Raw genomic sequence first — 23,727 nt, forward strand, 5'->3', positions numbered from 1 at the left:
ATCAAGTACTTTGGGTACACAAGTATTTAAGGCTATTTAATTAGCAGAGACACTGCAGGTTGAAATTTATTGAAAATCTGTAGTTTGATGGTTTATTTGGAAACTTGTTTTCATATTAAAATATTTCTTCAGAATTTTCAATAATTGATTTTAATTGAAGATCTGATATATAAGCTATAATTATGAACAACATGCATAGAAAAATATTAAATCTGATAAACTATTCAAAATTTTCTGCAGCTAGTAACCACCTTGATGTATGTAGATCAATATCAAATGTTTTCTTTAGAATGTTTATTTCAAGGATAGATTATGTTGCTAAAATATCTTTGAGAAATTACTTTTTTATATTGTTAATTTTGTCCTTTTACATTTATATTAGCCTTTTGTATTTATTTCCTGTATTCATTTATAAAATTCATGATATTGATGATGTAATTTTATTATATTTATTTAAAACACATATATATTTGCATTCTGTTCTCATTATTCATGGTCATTATGTTCTCTTACATCATTATGAACACTGAATTAGCAATTCTGAATCCTTACTCCTAGAAGAAATGCAGAATTAGATTCCTACATAACCTCTGGTCACAACATTTTCATTAATCAATACAGAAGCTTATTTTTTTATATATATAAAGTGTTTAAAGACATTTTATTTAATCTGTACTGTTGATTCATTAACATTGAGCTCATGGCCAACAGCACTATAACTCTTGCCTGAATAAAGCTTATCTAGCAGATTTTCTCCTTAAGACACATCTTTGCCTTCTTGAACTTAAGAATTAAGAATGCTAGCCCTATTGGAGGAGGGACGGGGGTGGTGGACACATCATTTTAAATAATAAAATCACCAACAAAAGCAGTTACTGTAAAACTGTGGCACTAAATAGATCACAAAATGGATACCTCTTTACAGTATGAGAGCTGAAACAAGGCAGAGCATTGCCTTGTGAAGGTGCAGCAAATATTGATACTGGAGATAACAAATAATTGAGAGTAGGCAAAATTGGAAATGCAGAATCTGCAAATAATGAGGATTGATGTATAGCTATATAATACAATATAATTTTAAATTATCCAACATAAAAACTTTGAAAAATAGAGCAGAAAACAATTTATAATCTTACCACCATAAGATTTTTTTAATATTTTCCAATTTTTTTCTCTGGTATATATATTTTCAAATATTGCATGGACAGCTACTCTTTTTGTCTTCCACCCAATTTGCCACTGGAAAGCCCTCCTCCTCCATTGATGGATTTTAGATGGAGCTGTCTTTACCCAATGCTTCAAGGATGGTTATGTGACCTATGCCTAAAAAGTATGATATTCACCAGCTATAGTCACTGATACTGGGATAGAGCTAGAGTGGTGCCATAAGATTTTTGCTAGATTCCTGGAGAAGGGACACTTGCTCTTTTATACTGGACTTGCATTTGCTGCTACCATCTTTTCCGTAGAATCAAGACTGACCCTAATGCAGAAGGAGGCAGAGTAGAGAGACTAAGAAAAACCAAATCCTAATGAAATAATTTAATTGGTCTTGAATTAACTTATTTTTGTAAAATTGTATATATTTAAGATGTATATTTAAGATGTATTAAGATGAAAATATTAAAAAGATATATTTTGATGTATATATATATATAGTGAAATTACTGCAGTCAAGCTAATTAACATAGTTAACTTTTGTGCTTGTGTGGTAAGAACGCTTAAGATTTACTCTTTTAGCAAATTTCATATATACAAATTATTAACCATAGTCAACATGCTATAAATTAGGTCTCTAGAACTTAAACTCATCCCGTATAACAGAAACCTTGTACCCTTTCACAAACATCCCCATCTCCTCCCCCACCCCTGGTAATCACCATTTTCTCTGCTTCTGTGATTTGACTTTTTTTCAAATTCAGTGATAGTCCTACAATATTTTTTTTTTCTGGGCCTGAATTACTTTATTGAGCATGATACCCTCTGGGTTCATCCAAGTTCATCCATGTTGTCACAAATGACAAGATTTCCTTCTTCTTTAAGGCTGAATGATACTCCAGTGTATGAGGTATGAATAATGTGAACAGTGCCCCAGTGAGCATGGGAGTGCAGATATTTCTTTGAGGTAATTTTATTTCCTTTGGATATATACCTGAAAGTGAGATTATTAGATCATGGAACAAGCAATAGGTTTTGTGTATGCCTGCATGCACATGTGTGTGTGTGTGCATGCACACTTATGATTGATCCTAGATGAAAATAACAACTGAATTAATTCCATATAACATTTAAGATCATATTACATTATATGTTAAAAAAAAAAAAGGTAGGAGGGGAAGAATGAAGGGGGGGAAATTGGAGGGGGAGACGAACCATGAGAGACTATGGACTCTGAGAAACAAACTGAGGGTTCTAGAGGGGAGGGGGGTGGGGGGGATGGGTTAGCCTGGTGATGGGTATTAAAGAGGGCACGTTCTGCATGGAGCACTGGGTGTTATACGCAAACAATGAATCATGGAACACTACATCAAAAACTAATGATGTAATGTATGATGAGTAACATAACATAATAAAAATACATATATATGTGTATATATATATATATATATATATTCATATATATGTAGTTAAAAGCCAGTCAACCTAGAAAATTATGCATCCAAATTCCAGACTCTTAACTATTATCCTAAACATCTTTAAATATATATTTTTTGCTTTATTCTAATATGTTGTATAGTATCATATGATTTTGATAGTACATGTTCAAACTGAAATAATACAATGGTGAGAAATCGAAAGAAAATGTAAAAAAAAAAAAAAGATCATATGACAACATTCAGTTGCTCAGGTATGGGGGGTGGATATCACTGAGTTCACCGAAAGAAGATCAAAAACAAAGAGGTTTCTAGAGGTTTTTTAAGGGAATAATTTTTAATGATGGGCCATACAATCCAAGCTGGAGAAGGATATAAATGAAGACAGGACGGAAGTAATGTATTATATTACTTGAAAAATGATTGGTTTTACTGGATTTGTTGGGAGAACAAGAGGATCAGAGAAGCTTGCAATTGATATTTTTGGGGGGTGATATTACTAGGAGAAATTACCTATGGAAGAGAATGGTTAAAGTGAAGTGAGTAGAAATAGAGAAGCAGAGTTGAGTATCAGAAGATGACAGAGCTATGGACTGAATGTTAGATGAGAACAAGGTGTTTACATTTCCATCATACGAGTAATTCCATATATAAACTAAATACAGGTAAGTAATTTATAGGTACTTTGTTTAATTTTAGTGTTCAATTTTGCTTTGGTAAAATAAAAAAAGCTTCAGAGTCAAGATCTCTGTCTAAACCTGGGTCTGCTATAAACATGTATCTTAGGCCAAAGGAGAAATATTTTGAAGATGTTTATCAGATGTTTATATCTCCTGCCCCCATCCTACACATATACAACCAAGTCTGTTTCTTCTGCTAGCAAAGAAAATGGAATGTTCAGCCATTCCTTTCCCTTTTGGGGATAGTTTCAAATAGATGCCCCACCTCTCCGTAGTCAAAGCAAAAGTGAAGACCTATCTGTGTTTCAAGGTCTTGACCAATCCTGGGATTACAACTGTGGCCATCCCTCCCACACTTGAGATTTGTGAGCTGCTGGAGGAATATGTGTGTATGGTCACAGCAATTCCATTTCTGGGCCACCTTGTCAGACTGAAAGGTAATTCTGCTGGAAGTTATGACTTGAGCATTGAGCTTCTTCTTAGAGTCCATTGATTGTGAGTGAAGGACCTGGCCCAAGCTCAGGGATTTGGCTAGTTAAGGATCATATTTTAGGAGACTGAATCATCTCTGTGCCCCAAGTTCTTCTTGACACTCATCACTGCCTTCTTTTAAGATTTGTTCCTTATTGGGGCGCCTGGATGGCTCAGTCGTTAAGCATCTGCCTTCAGCTCAGGTCATGATCCCAGGGTCCTGGGATCGAGTCCCACATCAGGCTCCCTGCTGCTCCACAGGAAGCCTGCTTCTCCCTTTCCCACTCCCCCTGCTTGTGTTCCCTCTCTCGCTGTGTCTCTCTCTGTCAAATAAATAAATAAAATCTTAAAAAAAAAAAAAGATTTGTTCCTTATTAGTAGTAAAGTATAAATCTGTTTAATTCTTCTCTATATAAATATCTCCTAAACTAATTTGATCTTGTAATTTCTAATTCTTTATTCTTTTACACCTTGCTGGAGGACCCATTTCAAAAATCTCAGTCTGGGGGTGCCTGGCTGGCTCAGTAGGTTAAGCGTCCAACTCTTGATTCCAGCTCAGATCATGATCTCAGGATTGTGAGATGGAGCTCTGCATCAGGCTCTGCACTCAGCAGAGAGGCTTCTTGAGATTCTCTCTCACCCTCCGCTCCTCCCCCACCCCCACCCTCTCTAAAATAAATAAATACATCTAAAAAAAAAAAAAATTCTCTCCCTCTATCCCTTTCTCCCCCAATCCTCTCTTAAAGGAAAAAAAAAAAAAGAATCTCAAAGTCTGAATATGTAGGTAGATTATTTTCCCTTTGCTTTGCTATGTGGATGTTAACTTGATTTAAGAATCCCAGGAAATCTTCACTCTGAAGTGTACAGTTGCTTTTTTGGTGGGTGGAGGGAAGAGAGAGAGTGAATACTGCCAAAGAAGTAGTTCTTTATGGCTTTGAATTCACTACCAACTCCAAATTCAAGATTTTATAGATCCTCACTTAATCTCTAGTATTTTCAACCTCCAGAGCCTACACTATTAGAGCATTTGGTTTGTTCCACCCATAATTCAAACACCTTTTCCCCCATTCATGGCAGTGTCCCTTCTTAATGTTTCCAGTTTATAGTAGTAAACACCCCCTACTAGTGTTTCCAAAGTCTGTTGGATGACGATAGCATAGTATGCCAATCTCCAGTGGTTTCTGTCATAGCCAGTAAAAAGAGAGATGAACCCTGAACCAGTCTGTTTCCACCACAGACCTCTTCTTCTGGACCAGGAAAGACACCATCTGTAACAATTAGATATCTCTGAAGGCTGGATTAGAATGAATGTTTAGCCTGTTACTCTCTGAGAGTGCCTCTATTTAGTGAATCATGAAATGCTGCCTAAATCTGGTTTCTATCTATCAATATCTAATCTTCAGCCCTGAATTCCCAACTAGAATTCACTTTCTTTATGCCTTAAAGTAATTCCTAACTTGTGAAAGGTTGGTACTCAACCCCCTGAGTGGTTATGGTATAACCTTATGGTAAGGTAAGATTTGTGGCTTTGTTTTAGGGTAATGATTTAATACGAGGTAGAATTGAATATTTTACCATTGGCCCAAAATCCCATCTGGTAGTCCTTCAAATATATCTCAAATCTAAGACTTTCTTGTTCCTATCCTAATAAGGCCAGCTTAGTGTCACATTAAAAAAATATAAATTCTATTTTAAAAGCATTGAACGGGAGCCTGGGTGGAATCAGTCGGTTAAGTGTCTTGACTCTTGATCTCAGCTCAGGGTCCTGAGCTCAAGCTCTGCGTTGGCATGGAGCCTACTTAAAAATAAATAAGTAAACAAGCATTGAAAATTAAGTCTTTATGAAGTTTCTTAAGGCAGTGGCAGAGGAGGAAGTCCTTCATTTAATATTATGTAAACTAAAATTTTTCTTTACCCACCATCCCAATCTTTCTCCAACTCAATCTCCCTGTTGCACTTATCAGATGATGGCTTTGATACAGAGATGGCTTCTGGTTCTAACAACACACCTCTATCTTTTCTTTTGTAATCTCATGTGTTAGAAAAGGCAGAAACTATTTTGTGGGTTTAACTATAAAAGGCACTTTGGGGAAGTCCTTGACACCCATCTATGGAAGCCTTGCTGAGCAGTAAGAAAGCAGTTTCTGAGAAGCTGGAGAAGCAGGGTGCCAAAGCCTCTACCCATTTCCACTGAGGAGTGGTAACTAAGGTTTATGTAGACGGGGAACAAAAATCCTAATTTTTAGAAAGGCTATATTAGTTTGCTAAGGCTGCCATTATAAAGTGCTACAGACTGAATGGCTTAAACAACAGAAATTTATTTTCTCATAGTTCTAGAGGCTAGAAGTTTGAAATCAACGTGTCAGGAAGGTTGATTCCTTTGGAGATCCTTGAGGTAAGGACCTGTTCCCGGCCTCTCTTCTTGGCTTGTAGATGGTCACCTTCTCCCTGTATCTTCACATTGTCTTCCTTCTGTAGGTGTCTGTCCAAATTCCCTCTTTTGATAAGGACACCAGTCATATTGGATTAGGACCCACCCTAATGACTTCATTTTAACTTAAGGACCTCTTTAAAGACCCTATCTCCAAGTACAGTTACATTCTGAGGCACTATGATTTAGGACTTCAGCATATAAATTTGGGGGGGGGGGATATAGTTCAGCCCTTAACAGTGGCTTTCCAGCTTTTGACTTGGATACTTATGCTTAAAGACAGTTTCTAGAATGGGTTTGAATTGGTTTTTCTTTTCTCCATTTTCACAAACTCTGAAGCCAGTACTAGCTTACTAAAAGAGAAAAACATGCATAATGTTTGAGATACCGAGTGTTTCATCGGAAAGCTGAATGCCACTATAAAGTCTTTGTACCCCTTCTAATGAATGAAATTAAGGGAATTTCAGGGAACAGAGGTAGGATTAATTGTATGATAGCCCGTATGTAATTTTATCCTTCTATATTAAGAAGCAGTGGTTGAGACATTTTTCAAATATGACTGGCTATACTTATTTTCCCTCATAACGATAAATTTGTAGTAATTCATCACGTAGTTGAAGTATTTGTTAACAATTTTGAATTAAGGTTTTGGCAAGGTTCTGGGATCACTCAAATATTTACTACTGAAATATTAATCAGGACGCACTACGCTTCCTAGTGTAATTACCTTGAAGGAGAAAGTAATTCCTAAACATACAAAGAGGTAACTTGACTGTCTATGTTTTTATCTTGTGTCTCTTCCCTCTGTGTTAATATTTGATAAGGTGTTTCATTTATCTGAGACTTCTAAAGCCATAACCAAAGCTCTCTTTGAGAAAACTGGCATCTTCTAGTTTAGAGATCCTCTATGTAGTACCACAACATTACTATATAGTAGCTAATATACTCTATTAATATGTTACTCTGTCTGAAAAATAAAATGTGCAAGTGTTCAAGATGGCAAAAAAACAAAGGCTAATGCTGCTTGGGTTTCATTTCTTAGAATGCTCACCATGTTGACTTTTGTTTATATTATGTGACCAGTGATTTCACTGAAAACCTGCACAATTCATTTTAGTTGTAGAGTCAGTTGACCTTTGTAAAGTATATACCTATGGAGAGTAGGCGTTTGACTTGTTTAAACCTATTAGGACTTTTTGTTTTATTTTGTATTAAAGAAAAATTCTGGAAGAAAATAGGTGTGTATTAATGCTGAGTAGGTTGGTTTTTTGGGTGGCTTCTTTTAGTCAGGCTTTCTGTACATTGAGATGTTACATGATTCATGAATCCTGAATCTGAAGCTCTTCAATTCTAAAATCGCCATTAGAAGCCTTTCTTATTTAAGCCCAAGCCAAAGTGCTCTCATTGTTGCTTTTCTAAAAGTTGGGGGGGGGGACCCACAGGTTCACACTTTTTATAATGAGGGAAGAACATTTTGCCTACCTTATAAAAATGTGATTCAGTATCTATCTTTAAAACTGGGTTTTAAAAATTGGATAATACACATAATAGCAGCAGTGAGCCACTTTTATGGGTATCCTATAATTTTATAATTATTAATCTAAAATTAAAATTCTGTACTTCTTTCTTTCAGAAAACCTACATAGTACGTGCCACCCTATACACAAACTACATAGTGAGTTGGATGGGCTCTCCCATAGCCTTTGAGATATATTGTAAGGTCTGAGCCATTATTGTGTCTCTCCTGAGTCATATTTGAATTTTATTTTGTGCATTTTGGCTGGTTGGTATTAGTGGTATAGGACCATATAGATATAGATTATCTCTACTTCTGTATTTGTTACTAGATCAGACCAGTATTCTTTTTCCCCTTCTAACTCTCTTTGTTAATGGAATGTACTGTATGTAGTCATACACTTTGTATTAATATATTCAAAATCATCAATCTGTTTTGTACTTTTTATGTTGTTGAGTAGTAATAATCAGGCTTGTATTAGCATATTAAATTTAGTCTTTTACAAAATTTAAAAAACAGCATGAACAGAAGCTTCCCTGCTTTTCTAAAGCTCTTCTACTGAGTACTTTCACTCCATACAATATACATTCTAAATATTAGTCCATATGTCTATGTACTGAAAATATTTCATCTCTGTCTCTTTCTTGCCTTTCAACTTATTTTATGGTTTTAAATTTTTTTTTTTAATTTTAGTTCCACAGAAGATTTAATCTCGATGTTTTCAAGTTTATCAATCTTTTAATGACTCCTGTGTCATACATACAAATACATTTATACTTCAACATTACACATATTATTTTGTAATTTGATAATTTTTTACATTAGTGTTTAGTTAGTCTGGAATTTACTTTTATAAATGGTGCTAGATTGAGATGGAACTTCATTATTTTGTTGTAAAAAATATGAATGAATGTTGAATTTCTCACATGTTTTGGGCTAGCAAATATGATGATGATTATATAGTTTGCCTTGTGTAATCTGTAATGTGACATGTCTTTAGAAGCAGTGCTGGTGGCCAAGCAGCACACATATCAGACCTGCTGGAGCAGTATTTGCTAGAAAAAGCATAGAAGAATAGGGGTCAGTACCTCAGTGGTGAGTCACCATTGCCTCATTCCACCTAAAGCAGAGCATAGCAATCTATTTGGGCCATGTGACAGATTCCATTAGAGGGACCTTGACCATTGAACTATGGACTTTTAATCAGTAATTAGAGAAACACCAGCTCCTCCCCTGGCATGATCAGGAACCAGAACACAGTAGTAATATGATGTGGCAGAACTTTGATTTCAGCACTATCCTGACAGCATGGCATTCAAGATTGATGAGAAGTCCCAGCCCAGCTGAAATCTAAGACTTCTTGTTATAAATATAAGATGCTGCAAGTTAGGGTAACCTGGATGGCTCAGTTGGTTGAGCATCCAACTCTTGATTTCAGTTCAGGTCGCGATCTCAGGGTGGTGAGATTGAGCCCCGCGTTGGGCTCTGTGCTTGGCCAGGAGTCTGCTTGAGATTCTCTCTCTCCCTCTCCCTTTGCCCCTCCTCCTGTGTACACTCTCTCCCCCTCTCTAATATAAATAAATCTTTAAAAAAAAAAAAAAAAGATGCTGAAAGTTAGCAGGATTGCCACACCAGTTGGCCACATCAGTATACATGGTGGATTGTGTTAACTCTAGCCCCTTCCCTGACATGAGTACCATTGGAAGTGGCAATGGGGTCCAAACATTATGGCTGACCAATATTGACTGCCTTATGCTCTGAGCTATAGCAAGTTCCTGTGGAGCTTTGTAAGATGCCACATTTTTGGTAGGCCATGTTGCAGGGGACCATTCTTGCAACTAATTAATTTTTACTTCTCATTGCCTATTTGGCCATGATCAGTTTTTTTCTTAATATTCTAATGGATGTGATTTACTTTACAGATCTGATCTGTTTTAGCTAGGATTTTTAAAACTACTTTCCTAAATGCATAGTTTTTCCTTTTCTTATACTCTCCTTATCTGGCTTTTTAAATTTCCTTTTGAGTTAAAAATATTCAAGATATGCTCTAGGACCTTGTACATTTTTTTAAGTTTATTTAGTTATGTTTCTAATATAATTTATTCCTGAATTTTCTCTTGTTCAGGAACTAGCTTTTGTTTTATTGATTGTTATTGACTTAGGTTTGTGTACACTTCCCAAATTCATATGTTGGAGTCCTAAGCCCCAACGTGGCTGTATTTGAAGATGGGACCTCTAAGGAAGTAATAAAGATTAGGTGAGGTCCTAAAAGTGGGAGCCTGATCTGATAGGACTAGTATCCATATAAGAAGAGACATCAAAAAACTCATTCTCCTTCTCTTTGTGCATGCACTGAGGAAAGGCTGCAGGAGAAAGAGAACATAGTGAGAAGTTAGCTGTCTATAAGCCAGAGACTTCCAGCCTGCAAAACTATGAGAAATAAATTTGTTTTCTGTTGTTTAAGACTGTTATATAAAAGGTACCTGGGTGGCTCAGTTGGTTAAACATCTGACTCTTGATTTCGGCTCAGGTCATGATCTCAGGGTCTTGAGGTCGAGCCCTGTGTCGGGCTCCATGCCTAGATTCTCTCTCTCCCTCTCTCTCTGCCCTTCCCCACTGCTCTCTCACAAAAAAAAAAAAAGACTTACTTAAGCCACCTAGTCTATGGTGATTTTTTTTAATGGACGTCTGTATTGATCAACTCTATTAGTTCTTTGTTTTTTCTTTATTATTTGGGTTTTTTTCCTTGTTTCCTAGTTTATAAATTTCTCTTATACATCATTTTTTAAGTTTGGCTTGCATTCTACGAAAAACCCTTAGTTCAATCTTGCAGCTCACTGATTTTTTTTTAACCATCCTGACAGCGTATTGATTTTTTAAATTTCAGTGGTCAGATTTTAAATTTCCATGATATTCTGTTGGTTCTTTTTAAAAAATGAATATTCTTCCATATCTTTTTGAAGTTATTAAATATTTTAAAATGCTGTCCTTTTCACTTTATTAAGCTTATGTTTTATAGGTACTGAGTTCTTTCTTCCTTTTGTTGGACTTGTTTCCTCTCTTTCATATTGGCTTTTCTCTTTGATTATTGTGATTGAGTCCTCAACTGTGTATTTGAGGTTGTTTATGAATTTGTTTACATAAGCTTTTCTCCCTATATGGAAGGAGGAGTGGTGGGATAAAACTTCTGGATGGAGTGAGCCAGTAGCTGCTTTTGGCTTTTGGGTAGTAACAACTCTCCATTGTTACTGAGTGTTGTTAGCCGCCTAAAGTTTCTGTTGTACCTCCCCCCCCCACCCCCAGCATTGGCTATCTCTGCTCTGCGTGACAATAGACATCTCCATTGCTTACTGCCTGGCCCAAAGAGCAATGACCCTGTAATGCTCTACTTTAGTGCTCCAGCCAATCACTCTCTTGGCTGTCCGAGATCCCTCCTGTATTCTTTATCTGACATTTGTAAGCTTAGCACACCCTTGGACCAACTTTCATCTTTGTAGGAGTTTTCTTCTGTGCATGTTTTGGGCTGTGGCTTCCTTCTCTACTTTCCCATCTATTTTCTTTCATGGAAGGATTCCTCATGGTATCTGAAGGCAATATCCTTTTCTTTATTATTATATTGTAGGAGATATGACAATACCCTCTTCTGTACTTTTCAGGCTCCTAGGGTCAGATGAAAAGGCTTGGCATATAATCAGTCTTCCTTCTGGAACCAATGTCCAAGAGAGCTACTACATTTTAAAAATTGCTTTATTTTGATATAATTTCAGACTTCAAGAAATGTTTCATGAAGAAGAAAGAATTTCCAGTTACCTTATACTCAGCTTTCCCAAATATTTCTAAATGTTAACAATTGGAAATAATAATTTGGGAATATATATCAAATATATGGTTGAGAATACATACTGAATCATTTAAGAGTAAGTTATAATGATATCACTGAAAATGGCAGAAGAAGGAACTCTAAAAAATATGTCCCTCCGCTAAAGCAATGTTTAAACTGGCAAAAACTGTTAGAATTAACATTTTTGGAAATCCAGAATCTAATTTTAAAAGCTAATAAAAACTTGACAGTACCTAGAAGAGTGCTTAATAAAGAATGAAGCTGCTAATTTCAGTAAGTGAGCCATGGGACATTTTGAATTACCCACTGTATTTAGTCAGGGTTCTCCAGAACAAACAGAATGTATATATATAGAGAGAAACATTTATTTTAAGGAAATAGCTCATGTGATTGTGGAGAATTGGTGAGTCTAAAATCTGAGGGGATAGGCCAGTGGGCTGAAGACTTAGAGGAGAATTGCATTTCAAGTCCAAAGTCTGCTGGAAAAATTCCTTCTTGCTTGGGTGAAGTCAGTTTTGTTCTATTAAATCCTTCAACTGATTAGATGAGGCCCACCCACATTATGGAGAGTAATTTGCTTTACTTGACCATCAATTTAAATGTTAATCTCATCCAAAAACATCTTCACAGAAACATCCAGAAAATATTTGGCCAAACACCTGGGTTCTCAGGCCCAGCCAAGTCGATACATAAAACTAACTATCACACCCACCTACACTCCCCCATTTCCCAGCTCACAGGTAGAGGTGGGGATGGTAGCTTGCATTCCTGATTAAGCTGGCTAGTGCCAGAGGGGTTGACCACACACAGCAAAGAATACAGTCTTTCAAAGAGTAAGTTACAGACATGAGCCCTCTCTATTGCTTGATACATCAGTGTGCATTTCCAAACACAAGGAATTGTTTTTATTATTACATGACCATAACGTAGTTATCAAAATCAACAACTTAACTTTGATGAAATACCATTAGTATATGGGTCTATTTTAAAGGCTCTTATTACATATTACAATATTTCACTCTCAAAAGTTTCTATCAATTTACACTTTTGTCAGTAGAGTATGGCAATTTCCAATAACTCTTTACCATTTTAAAATTGTAGATTTATATTATTTTTTAAAGATTTTATTTATTTATTTGACAGAGAGAGAGAGAGAGACAGCAAGAGAGGGAACACAAGCAGGGGGAGTGGGAAAGGGAAAAGCAGGCCTCCCATGGAGCTGGGAGCCTGATGCCGGGCTTGATCCCAGGACCCTGGGATCATGACCCGAGCTGAAGGCAGATGCTTAACAACTGAGCCACCCAGGCACCCTGATTTATATGGTTTTAAACTTTGCTGAATTGATATGCGCTTCTTCAGATTCATTCCAGGGATCCCCTATTTCTTTTTTTTTTAATATAGATCTCATCTCCCTTCTCTGTATTTTGGTTTTTCTTTTTCTTCATGGAATCTTCCTAAGAATAAAAAATAAAAATTCCAACTCTGGGAGTATTCTAAACTTGACTATTCCTTGTACAAAAGCATTTTTATCTATTACTGTTCTCTATTACATACACATATTTTTTTTAAAAAAATATCTTTACAACCTCTCTATGACATAATAATTTTGGAGATAAAATTATGAGAGGTTAAATGACTTTCCCAAAGTTATACAACCAGTAATTGGTAGACTCTGGACTCCTCTTAGACTTTCTGACTTCAGAGCTGATACCATTATTGAGCTGGTTAGGTGGGAAGGACAGTGACAAACTCAATCAACATTTGCCAAAGGGGAATTTATATCTGCTACATTTAATTGTCTTGAAGATAGTGATAAAAGCATCTTTCATGGGAGATGATACAAGGTATCAGACTGAAGGCTCTGGATGGGGATCAAAGGTAATGAAGAGTGCTAGATGTTAATGATGGGCAATAAATGTACCTTTTAGTCTAATATGATTGCCAGGTTAAGGGAAATTATGTATGAACTGAAAACAGAATAAACAGTGAAAACCAGCACCTACAAAGCAAGTAAGGCTTAGCAAGTCTTTAGAGCTGATGAGACTTAAGAACACAGATGTGATGAAAGGGTGGCTAATGAAATTTGGACTCTGATACATGGTTAAAAAGAACAAAGCACAGGAGCTGATAATCCAGCAGGGGGAGTAGAGGATTTTTGAGGAAGAACAGCCAGAATGGATAAATCAAGACACACTAAAGCAGGACAACTTTTAGAGATCATCTGGCCTTATTCTTCTTACATTACAGATAACACGGAGGCCCTCTTGAGATTACAGAGCTACAAGTTGCATAACCAAGATTAGAAACTACATTTTTGATGCCAAGCCCTGATCTTTTTCTACTGCCTCTTAAATATTATGAAATTATAATCTGTAACATTAAAATTATCTTATTACTTCAGATTCTCTTCGGAAGTTTGAAAATTGAAATTATGATCCTAAAATGATTGAAGTCTAAAGACCTTGCTACTGATACTAATACTTTTCTCCAACCCAAAAAAGTAGCATCATCTGGGGTAGCCTGCGTTAAAAATGGAAACACTTCCTATAACAGCAGTTTTGGAGAACAAAAGAATAATGACAACTTTTTTCATTTGGAAGAACAATCATTATTTTTCTCATTCACATACAAACAATAAAAACAATTTCTGTTATAAGCAGTCATTTATCTTCATCCCTATTCTGTATGTATTTTTTCACACTGTCTCATTAAATTCTCATATTGTTCAGAAATCCTTGGATATGTTGTAATTTTACCATCTGGGATTCATCAGTCACAAAATACATATACATTGTAATAAAAATGGATGCTTCACAAGGATTCATATTGGCTGTAGTCCATCTTAAAGGCCTTTGTTCTGTTAAACAATGGAACTGTGGACAGTTGATCTTATTAATTTTTTCAGACTCTACTACAACATTCTAAAATAACATTCATGGAATACATAAATCTTTGGAGAATTTATGTCAAATCCACGTAGATTTTTCTCATTTTCTTTAGCTTATAAATTTTACTTTAATGTTACAAATATACCTATAATAGTAATTATACTGCATAAAGTTGTTTAGAAGTGTTTAGTGGGGTTCTACAGACCTTGGTGGTCTCTTTAATAAATTTAACTAGTAGTGCATTGTAATATATTGTTATAAATAAAAAATTGCTCACTAATCTCTTTCCCATCTGTTGGGTAGTTCTAGATGCTCCACAGAAATAAGAAGACATTGAGCAAAACTAGGGAAATGATAGGAAAAATTCCTGCATGTTAATTAGTTAGCCATTTGGGGATCAGAAAACAATGTTTCCATCATCAACTCCTTCACTGCTGGAGAGACAAAAATAATGTGTCTGCCCTCAGCTCACAATTTAATGATGGGAAGTATGCAGTAACACTATAATATGAACCAGAATGCTGTAACTACCAGAAGTTAAGGAAAGCCAAGCAGGGAGAAATTGCAGCTGGTTGGGGATATCCAGAAAGACTTCTTTTTTTTTTTTTTTTAAAGATTTTATTTATTTATTTGAGAGAGAGAGAATGAGAGACAGAGAGCATGAGAGGGAGGAGAGTCAGAGGGAGAAGCAGACTCCCCGCTGAGCAGGGAGCCTGATGTGGGACTCGATCCTGGGACTCCAGGATCATGACCTGAGCCGAAAGCAGTCGCTTAACCAACTGAGCCACCCAGGCACCCCCAGAAAGACTTCTTGAAAGAGATGGTATTTGAAGTGGATTTTGAAAGTCCGCAACTTACAGGTTAAGGTAGAGTAAGAAAGATAGCATGCACAAAGGTATAGAGACACATTGGGTTTGTTTGGAAAATATCAAATAATGTAAGTTAGATGCAGTTTGAAAGACTAGTAGAAGAAAGTAATACTAGCAATCATTTAATGAGCACCTACTGTGTGCTCTGCTTCTTGCTACATACCCTACATGCATTATTTTATTGAACTTTAAGAACATGCTGTGAGGCAGGTGCTAGTATTATTATTACCATCTTTTAAATGAAAAGATATTAAATGATTTTCCCAAGTTATACAGCTCTTAAGTTGATGTTCTTAGATCTTAATCTAGGTCTGACTGGTACTAAAACCCATACCCTAACCACTACAATACAAAGTTATATTGTGGAGATTTCAGATATAAAGTGGGGACCTTATTTCCAATGATGTTAGCAATGGAAAACAATATATATATTTTTTAGCAAGAGGACCAAGTATTAAGAGTTTCTAAGAGTAACCTATTATCAGTGAGTTGAAAGAATAAATGTGGGGAGAGAGAGAAAGTAGACCAGCTGGTTTAAGTAGGCTTCTTACAGCAGTCTGAGTGAGCTAATGAACTGAGCTGGGTTTATAGGTCAGTAAGATTGAAAAGGTAGGAACATACACAGAGACCCTTTAAAAAAATGTTTTTTTTCAGAATTCTCTTTTTTTTATTTTATTTTTTTTATTATGTTAAGTTAGCCACCATACAGTACATCATTAGTTTTTGATGTAGTGTTCAATGATTCACTAGTTGCATATAACTAACAAAATGACAAGTATTTAAATGGAGGGGATGAGGAAGTAGGCAGTTTTAAAGTTGACCTTGGGTGAAATTCAAGCCTAAGTAGCAATAATGGGGGAGAGAAACTTCTGAGGGAAAAGAAAACTCAATTTGGCCCAAGTTCAGGGTGCCTGAGGAGCACCCAGGTGACACTGTCAAAATTACTTGGAATGTAGGTGTGAAGGTGAGACTTGAGATGGAGATTTGGCAGCTATTTGCATAGGAGAGAGTGTCAAAGCTATTTTAGTGAACTCCCCAAGGAAGAGAATAGAGAAGTTTGAAGGCAGACTTTGAGAAAGGCGTACATTTAGGGACTAGGGGGAGAAAGAAGAACTAGTAAAAAAAATCAAAGTTGAAGAACAATCCTTTCGAGTAGGTGATTGGAAAATCTCTGGTCTCCTTTAAAAGAAACATTCGGTAAAAGCCAGATGGTCAGGCATTTAAAAATAAGTAGATGCCTAGGATTTCTGGCAAGTAGTTGATACTCTGACTTCCTGTTGTGTGACTCTAGAACTTTTCTCTAGAGAAACAGACCCATACTTCAAATTACCTATCTAGTAAATTCATAGGCATCTTAAACTCAAGACCAAAAAGAATGTATTAGTCCTAGTCCCCAAAACTCAAACTTGTATTTATGTCCTCTATTTGATTATTAAACTATTTGATTATTAAGCCTAGTCAATTATTTACTCCACTGTTCATTTGCCCTAAACAGAAATCTTAAATTCATCTGCCACTATCGTCCCTTCCTTATCTCTAGGAACCTTCCACTTCCAAAACCAACATACAGTTGATAATTGCTATAGACTGAATGTGTCTCCCTAAAATGTGATGGTGTTAGGAGGTGGAGCCTTTGGGAGGTGAATAAGTCATGAGGACAGAATTCTCATGAATGGAATTAATGTCCTTCTAAAAAAAACCCTGAGAGATGCCTTGCCCCTTCTACCGTATGAAGTTACTGCAAAAAAAAAAGACATCTATGACAAGGAAAGGGACTTTGACCAGACAATGAATTTGCCAATGCCTTGATCTTGGACTTTCCAGCCCTCAGAAATGTGAGAAATAAATTTCTGTTACCTCTAAGTCACCTAGTCTATGGTACCTTTGTTATAGCAGCTCAAATACCTACTGCTTAGCCTTACTTCAAGGACTTCCACTCCCTGCATTTGTACCAAGCTCCTTGATTGCCACAGATTCAGTTCCAGTGAGTTCCTGTGGTGCAGGCCACAGTAGTCACCCCACCAGAGGGTACAGGCAGCAGATTATGCTGCATCCATGTGGTGCTGTCCATGTGTCATCGCTGCCAGGACACAGGGTGCACAAGCCATGAGATCATAGCTACTTCCACCTAGATTTCCTAGTGCATGACCCAGGCGGAAAATCCCTGCAGAGTCAGAGTCACCCCAGAGAGAGAGCTACCACTATAGCACTGCTCAGTGGAGCTGTGGGGCTGGGACTGCCCTCATGATCAGGAGCCACCTGTGGGCAATTCCAGTCTAGGAGAACCACGGGCATGTGACTTTAACGTTTGAGAGCTATGGTGTGGGCTGCTCCAAGCAAACTCATAGGGTTGGGGGCTGTCCAAAGCCATGGGCAAGGCCATCTATAGCCTTTGGGACCCAACCCCCATCTGTATCACCCTTTGTTATATTTGTCCAGTATTTTATGGAACTTAGTTTTATCTGTTTCTCTGTCTGAACTCAATAGGAGAGATTGTTTCTTGTTCATCTTTTGTTCACAATCCTGAAATCCATGCCTGACATTTAGTAGAAACTCACTATATGTTTGAATTAATGTTCAAAGTCAATCATTTATTCAACAAATATTTATTGACTATCAAGTGTGTAATACACTGAACCAGGAGTTCAATATAGGGTAATAGTACTCTTACTATCCCCAGATAAGGGACCAAAGGTTTTAGAGTGGTTAACTCATTTGTCTAGTAAAAAGTGGTAGAGCTATCTGACTGAAAATTGAGTGTCTGTGACCATTTATAACTATTACCTTGAATGAAGGAATAAATAATATACAGCCTGAACTTAAGGCTGTATAATTCTGGATAGCTGTTTTATGTTTTTTATTTTCAAATTTAATTTTTAAATTTTCTTCTGATTTCTGTAGTTCAATGTTAGCTAAGTCATGAAATCAAAAATTGAAAAGAAGTTATGTAAAACAAGTGTTTAGCATAGCTTCACATTTGTCAATATCTTTATAGTGTGAACTACTTAGGCATAATTTTATAGGGACCCCCTTTAAAGACTCTAGAAGTTTTCGGGGGTGCCTGGGTGGCTCAGTTAGTTAAGCATCTGCCCTCGGCTTGGGTCATGATCCTAGGGCCCATGATCCTAAGGCCTTGCTCAGTGGGGAGCCTGCTTCTCCCTCTCCCTTTGCCCCACCCCACAATTCATGTGGGGGGGCGCATGTGCGTGTGTGTGTGTGGGCACACTCTCTCCCAAATAAATAAATAAAATCTTTTTTTTTTTTTAAGACTCTAGAAGTTTCCAGACCACACTGTCTTTTCCCCCTTCATTTGCATCTTCTGTATGTGGTAGTAATTTTGAAAACCAGCAAAGTGTTGGGGAAGAGGTAATAGAGATAATGAGAATCTGGTTTAAAAAGAGTGTTTTGTAATCTGTATTATAAATTCTATTAGCCTGAATAAACTGTCAAATCTAAAATACCAAGAGGTTTAAGTTAGATGCCATTGAAAATGAGTATCACTATCATTTAAGTAATAATGACATTTCCTTAATGTTAATTTATCTTCTCAATATTATCCACTGTGAGACCCAACTTCCTAAGAAAATCTGAAAACTTTATCTACAATTTAAAAGTAATCTTTTAATCCCCTTAACATTTTATAATAGGCTATCAGAATGGATTTTCCTAAGCTTTCCATTGAAATGGTACCATAAACTTGGAGTACTTTCTCCATTATAGCAGTCCAATAGTTGCAAGATGGACAAAATCCTAGGCAGTTGAGTAATAGATAGCAATCATTTTTCACTTTCCTTTCTATCTCTTATACAATAATTATTTGCATTATTAGTGTTCTCTTCAATATGCTGTTTGTAGAAATATTTTAAAGTTTTCTGAGGAATAATTTAATCTAGATAACATAATCTATAAACCTGTTCAACTAGTTAATTATAACTCGAATACATTGCGGTATGGTAAAGCTAAATAGATAGCTGAAGAGCACCTCTGTGAAACACTCTTAGTTGTGGTGCTTCTCACCTTTCCAGCAGGAGGCTTCACATCACTATTAGGACATATGACCTGCTTATATATGATCTGAGCGGGGATTCTAATATCAATTTGATATTAAATATTATTAAGTCCTATTTTTCTTATTTATTAAATAAAAATAAATAGAAGTTCCTTGAATGAACTTGTAATGGATAATCTCATTATTTCTAGAACTGTACCCAACTCCTTACCCTCAGCTTATTTGTTACACAATCTGCCAGTACCTGCCTTAGACTTAGAATCTTCCACATCTGTTTTTATATTTGATTTGGGAGTTGGTAGCTTTTCACCCAGTAGCCAACATCATGTCCTCCTCCTACTATTTTCTTTGCAGCTCACTGGGGGGCTTGTGGAGGATGGATGATTGTGTCCTGAAACATAACTAGAGGACAGCCTTGACAGAAATAACCTTAATTTCTTCTGTTTTTGATGACTAGATTTATGCTTCAGTATTGTCAAAGTCACAAGATAAAGATGTCTGCTATTTCTACTACTGTTTAATATTTTCCTAGAACTAATATAAAAGTAAAGAAAACAAAATACAAAGGATATCAGCAAGATGGCAGAATAGTAGACTCTGACTTTCCTTCCTCCTGTAGATGCACTGAACAAACAGCTACACACAAATCAATTTCCTTGGAGAGAAATACGGAAACTAGTTGACTGACTCCTACACATAAGGTGACTGAGAAAATATACACATTGAAAAGAGTAGGAAAAGTTGAGACACACTCATCCCATAAACTCCTGGCATAGCAATTTGTAATCAGGAGGGAATCCCCAACTGCCAGCTTTTCCCTGAGGAGCAAAGGGTTTGGACCACATATCTAACTCCCCAACTTTTGTTGTTGCTACATAAGGACTGGCTCCCAAGTCACCTAGCTCTGAAAGTCAATGTAGCTCAACATTCATGAGTCCCTCAGGACCATATTAAACAAAGAGGAGGTTTTAAACAGAAGTGTGAGTACTTACCATGACTATACCAGTGGGCTCAGCACAGAGAGAACAGGCAAAAACACAAGGCTACCAATTTCCCCTTTGAAAGGATATGACTGGACACTTATAGCTGCTGCGTAAGGGTCGAGTTTCTTTTTCTTTTCTTTTTCTGAGCGTAGAGCTTCTAATCAACCTTCATCCAGAAGTTGACTGTGCTCCTCTAGGGGCCTTAAAAGGATTGTGGGCACTTCAGTAATTTGCTTTCCCCTCACTCACTCCAGTGATAAAAACAGGTATCCACTTTCTCCCTGGAAAGAGCTTGTCCATACATCTAGCATCCCAACTTTTATTACTGCCACCTAACGGACTGGTTTCCAAATTACCTAGCTCAGAGTGCCAAAAGGGCTTGGCATTCACAAGTCCTCCTTTACCACCAAAAACAAAGAGGCAGTTTTTAACAGATGCGTAAGTACTTCCTGCTGCTATTCCCCCACCCTTAGTACAGAGGGAACAGGCAAAAACAAAAGACTCCGAATTTCTCCCTAGAAGGGATTTGACTACGTAATTTCCCAGCTGCTACCCAAGGGTCAGGCTTCTAATTATCCTGCATCTGGGAGCTGATGGGGCACATGATTAATAGTCTTATGGAAGCCTGAGCAGACATGTCAGAACTTTGTGACTTTTCCCTCCAGCTCACCCCATTGATAAAACCAGTGGAGATAAATGATTTACCTGTCAGATAACTCAAAATAATAGCCATAAAGATGCTCACTGAAGTCATGAGAACAATATATGAGCAAAGTGAGAGTTTCAACAAAGAGAAAATGTAAATATTAAAAAGTATGAAAAAGATGGGGCACCTGGGTGGCTCAGTCGGTTAAGCATCCAATTCTTGATTTTGGTTCAGGTCATGATCTCAGGGTTGTGAGATCGAGCCCCGCATTGGGCTCTGTGCTGGCATGGAGCCTGCTTAGGATTCTTTCTCTCTCTCTCTTCCTCTCTAAAATAAAATAAAATATAAAAAAAATAAAGTTATAAAAAGAAATAGAACTGAAGAATACAAGTGAACTGAAAAATTCAATAGGGGAGTTCAACAGCAGACTAGATCAAGCAAAAGAAAGGATCAGTAAAGATCGGTCAGTGGAAATCATCCAATCAGAGGAGGAAAAATAATGAAGATAGCTTAAAGAACGTATAGGATGCCAGCAAGTGGATGAATAAACACATTATGAGAGTCCCAAAAGTTGAAGAGAGAAAGACACAGAGAGAGTATTATATGAAATAATGGCTGAAAACTTTCAAAACCTGAGGAAATAGGCATCCAGATCAAGAAAATTTAAAAAGCACAAAACAAGAGAATTTAAAGAGACCTGCACTGAGACATAATAAAATTTTCAAAAGTTAAAAAATTTTGAAAACTGTAATAAAAAAGCAACTTGTTATATATAAGGTAACCCCTGCCCCAAGACCATCTGCAGATTTTTCAGCGTAAACCTTGTAGGCCAGACGGAGTAGGATGAAACAGTCAAAGTTCAGAAAGAAAAAGAAAGAAAAGAACTGCCAGCCAAGAATACTTTGCCAGGCAAAATTGTCCTTCAGAATTGAAGGGGAGATAAAGATATTCCCGGACAAACAAAAGTTGGAGTTCATCACCACTAGACTTGCCTTATAAGAAATGCTAAAAGAAGTTCTTCAAGCTGAAATGAAAGGGTGCTAATTAGTAACATGAAAACATGAAAGGATGAAATTCACTGGGATAGGTAAATAGTCAAATTCAGAATGCTCTAATATATAATGGTGGTGTATAAATCACATATAACTCTAGTATAAAGGTTAAGAGACAAAAGTATTAAAAATGACTACAGCTACAATAATTTTTTAATGGGTACACTAAAAAGATATAAATTGTGACATCAAAAACATAACATATTGGGGCCAGGAGTAAACATGTAGAGCTTTTGTATGCTGTCCAAGTTAAGTTATAAGCTTAAAATGGACTGTTATGTTTTATGTAAGCCTCATGGTAACCACAAAGCAAAAACCTGTAGTAGATACATGAAAGATCAAGAAAGGAGTCAAAGCATACTACTACAGAAAATTATCAATCATAAAAGATGAGAGCAAGAGAGGAAGAAAAGAATAAAGGATCTACAAAACACCCCAAAAAGAATTAACAAAAGGCTTTACCTATCAAAAATTACCTTAAATGTAAATGAACTATTTCTCCAATCATAGACTGAAAGTGAAGGGATGGAAAAAGATATTCCATGCAAATGGAAACTGGAAGAGAACAGAGGCAGCTATAATTATGTCAGACAAAATAAACTTTAAGTAAAAACTATAAAAAGAGACCAAAAAGGCCATTATATGATGATAAACTGATCAATTCATCAAGAGGACATAACAATTAAAAATATTTATGCACCCAAGGGGTGCCTGGGTGGCTCAGTTGATTAAGTGTCCCAACTCTTGATTTCGGCTCAGTCATGATCTCAGGGTCGTGATATCCATCTGTACATCAGGCTCTTAGCTGGGCGTGGAGCCTGCTTATGATTCTCTCTCTCTCCCTCTCCCTCTGCCCCCTCCCCCCAACACACGTGCTCTCTCTCTCAAAAAAAAAAAAAAATATGCACCCAATATTGGAGCATTTAAATATATAGAGCAAACATTAGCAAATCTGAAGGAAGAGATAGATAATAATACAATAATAATAGGGAACTTTAGTATCCCACTTTCAACAGTGGATAGTTCAGACAGAATATCAAGGAAACACGGGACTTAAACTACACTTCAGACCAAAAAGATCTAACATATATACAGAACATTCCGTCCAACAGTGGCAGAATACACATAGAACGCTCTCTAGGATAAATAATAGGCCACAAAACCAGTCTTAACAAATATAAAAAGATTAAAATCATATCAGGCATCTTTGCTGACCACAATTATATGAAACTAGAAATCAGTAACAAGAAAAACTGGAAAATTCACAAATATGTGGAGATTAAACAACATCCTTCTGAACAACTAATGTGTCAAAGAAGACATTAAAGGAGAAATATAAAAGGATCTGAGACGGGCGCCTGGGTGGCTCAGTCTTTAAGTGTCTGCCTTCGGCTCGGGTCATGATCCCAGGGTCCTGGGATCGAGTCCCACATCGGGCTCCCTGCTCAGCGGGAAGCCTGCTTCTCCCTCTCCCACTCCCCCTGCTTGTGTTCCTGCTCTCGCTGTCTCTCTCTGTCAAATAAATAAATAAAATCTTAAAAAAAAAAAAAAAGGATCTGAGGCAAATGAAATGGAAACAACACTAAAATTATGGAATGCAGTAAAAGCTTTAAGAGGGAAGTATATAGTGATAAATGTCTACATCAAAAAACCAAAGATCTCAAACAACCTAACTTTATACCACATGGAACTAGGAAAGGAAGAACAACTAAGCCTGAATTTAGTAGAAGGAGAAGATAACAAAGAT

At 36.6% G+C, this 23,727-nt stretch overlaps 1 protein-coding gene across 7 annotated transcripts in view; it reads left to right on the top strand.

Moving 5' to 3' along the window:
• ZCWPW2 (zinc finger CW-type and PWWP domain containing 2) overlaps nt 1-23,727 on the top strand; it is a 136,626-nt gene that overhangs the window by 16,262 nt on the left and 96,637 nt on the right. Inside the window, exon 3 of one of the 7 annotated variants that reach the window (XM_078072600.1) lies at nt 2,044-2,125. The exons of the other annotated variants lie outside the window; for them this stretch is intronic. The gene's annotated coding sequence lies outside the window, so the exon portion shown is untranslated. The remainder of the gene's footprint in view (nt 1-2,043; nt 2,126-23,727) is intronic. 7 annotated transcript variants of the gene reach the window in all.

The sequence above is a fragment of the Halichoerus grypus genome, chromosome 1 (genome assembly GCF_964656455.1).
Source record: "Halichoerus grypus chromosome 1, mHalGry1.hap1.1, whole genome shotgun sequence".
In the NCBI taxonomy this organism is placed as follows: Eukaryota; Metazoa; Chordata; class Mammalia; order Carnivora; family Phocidae; genus Halichoerus; species Halichoerus grypus.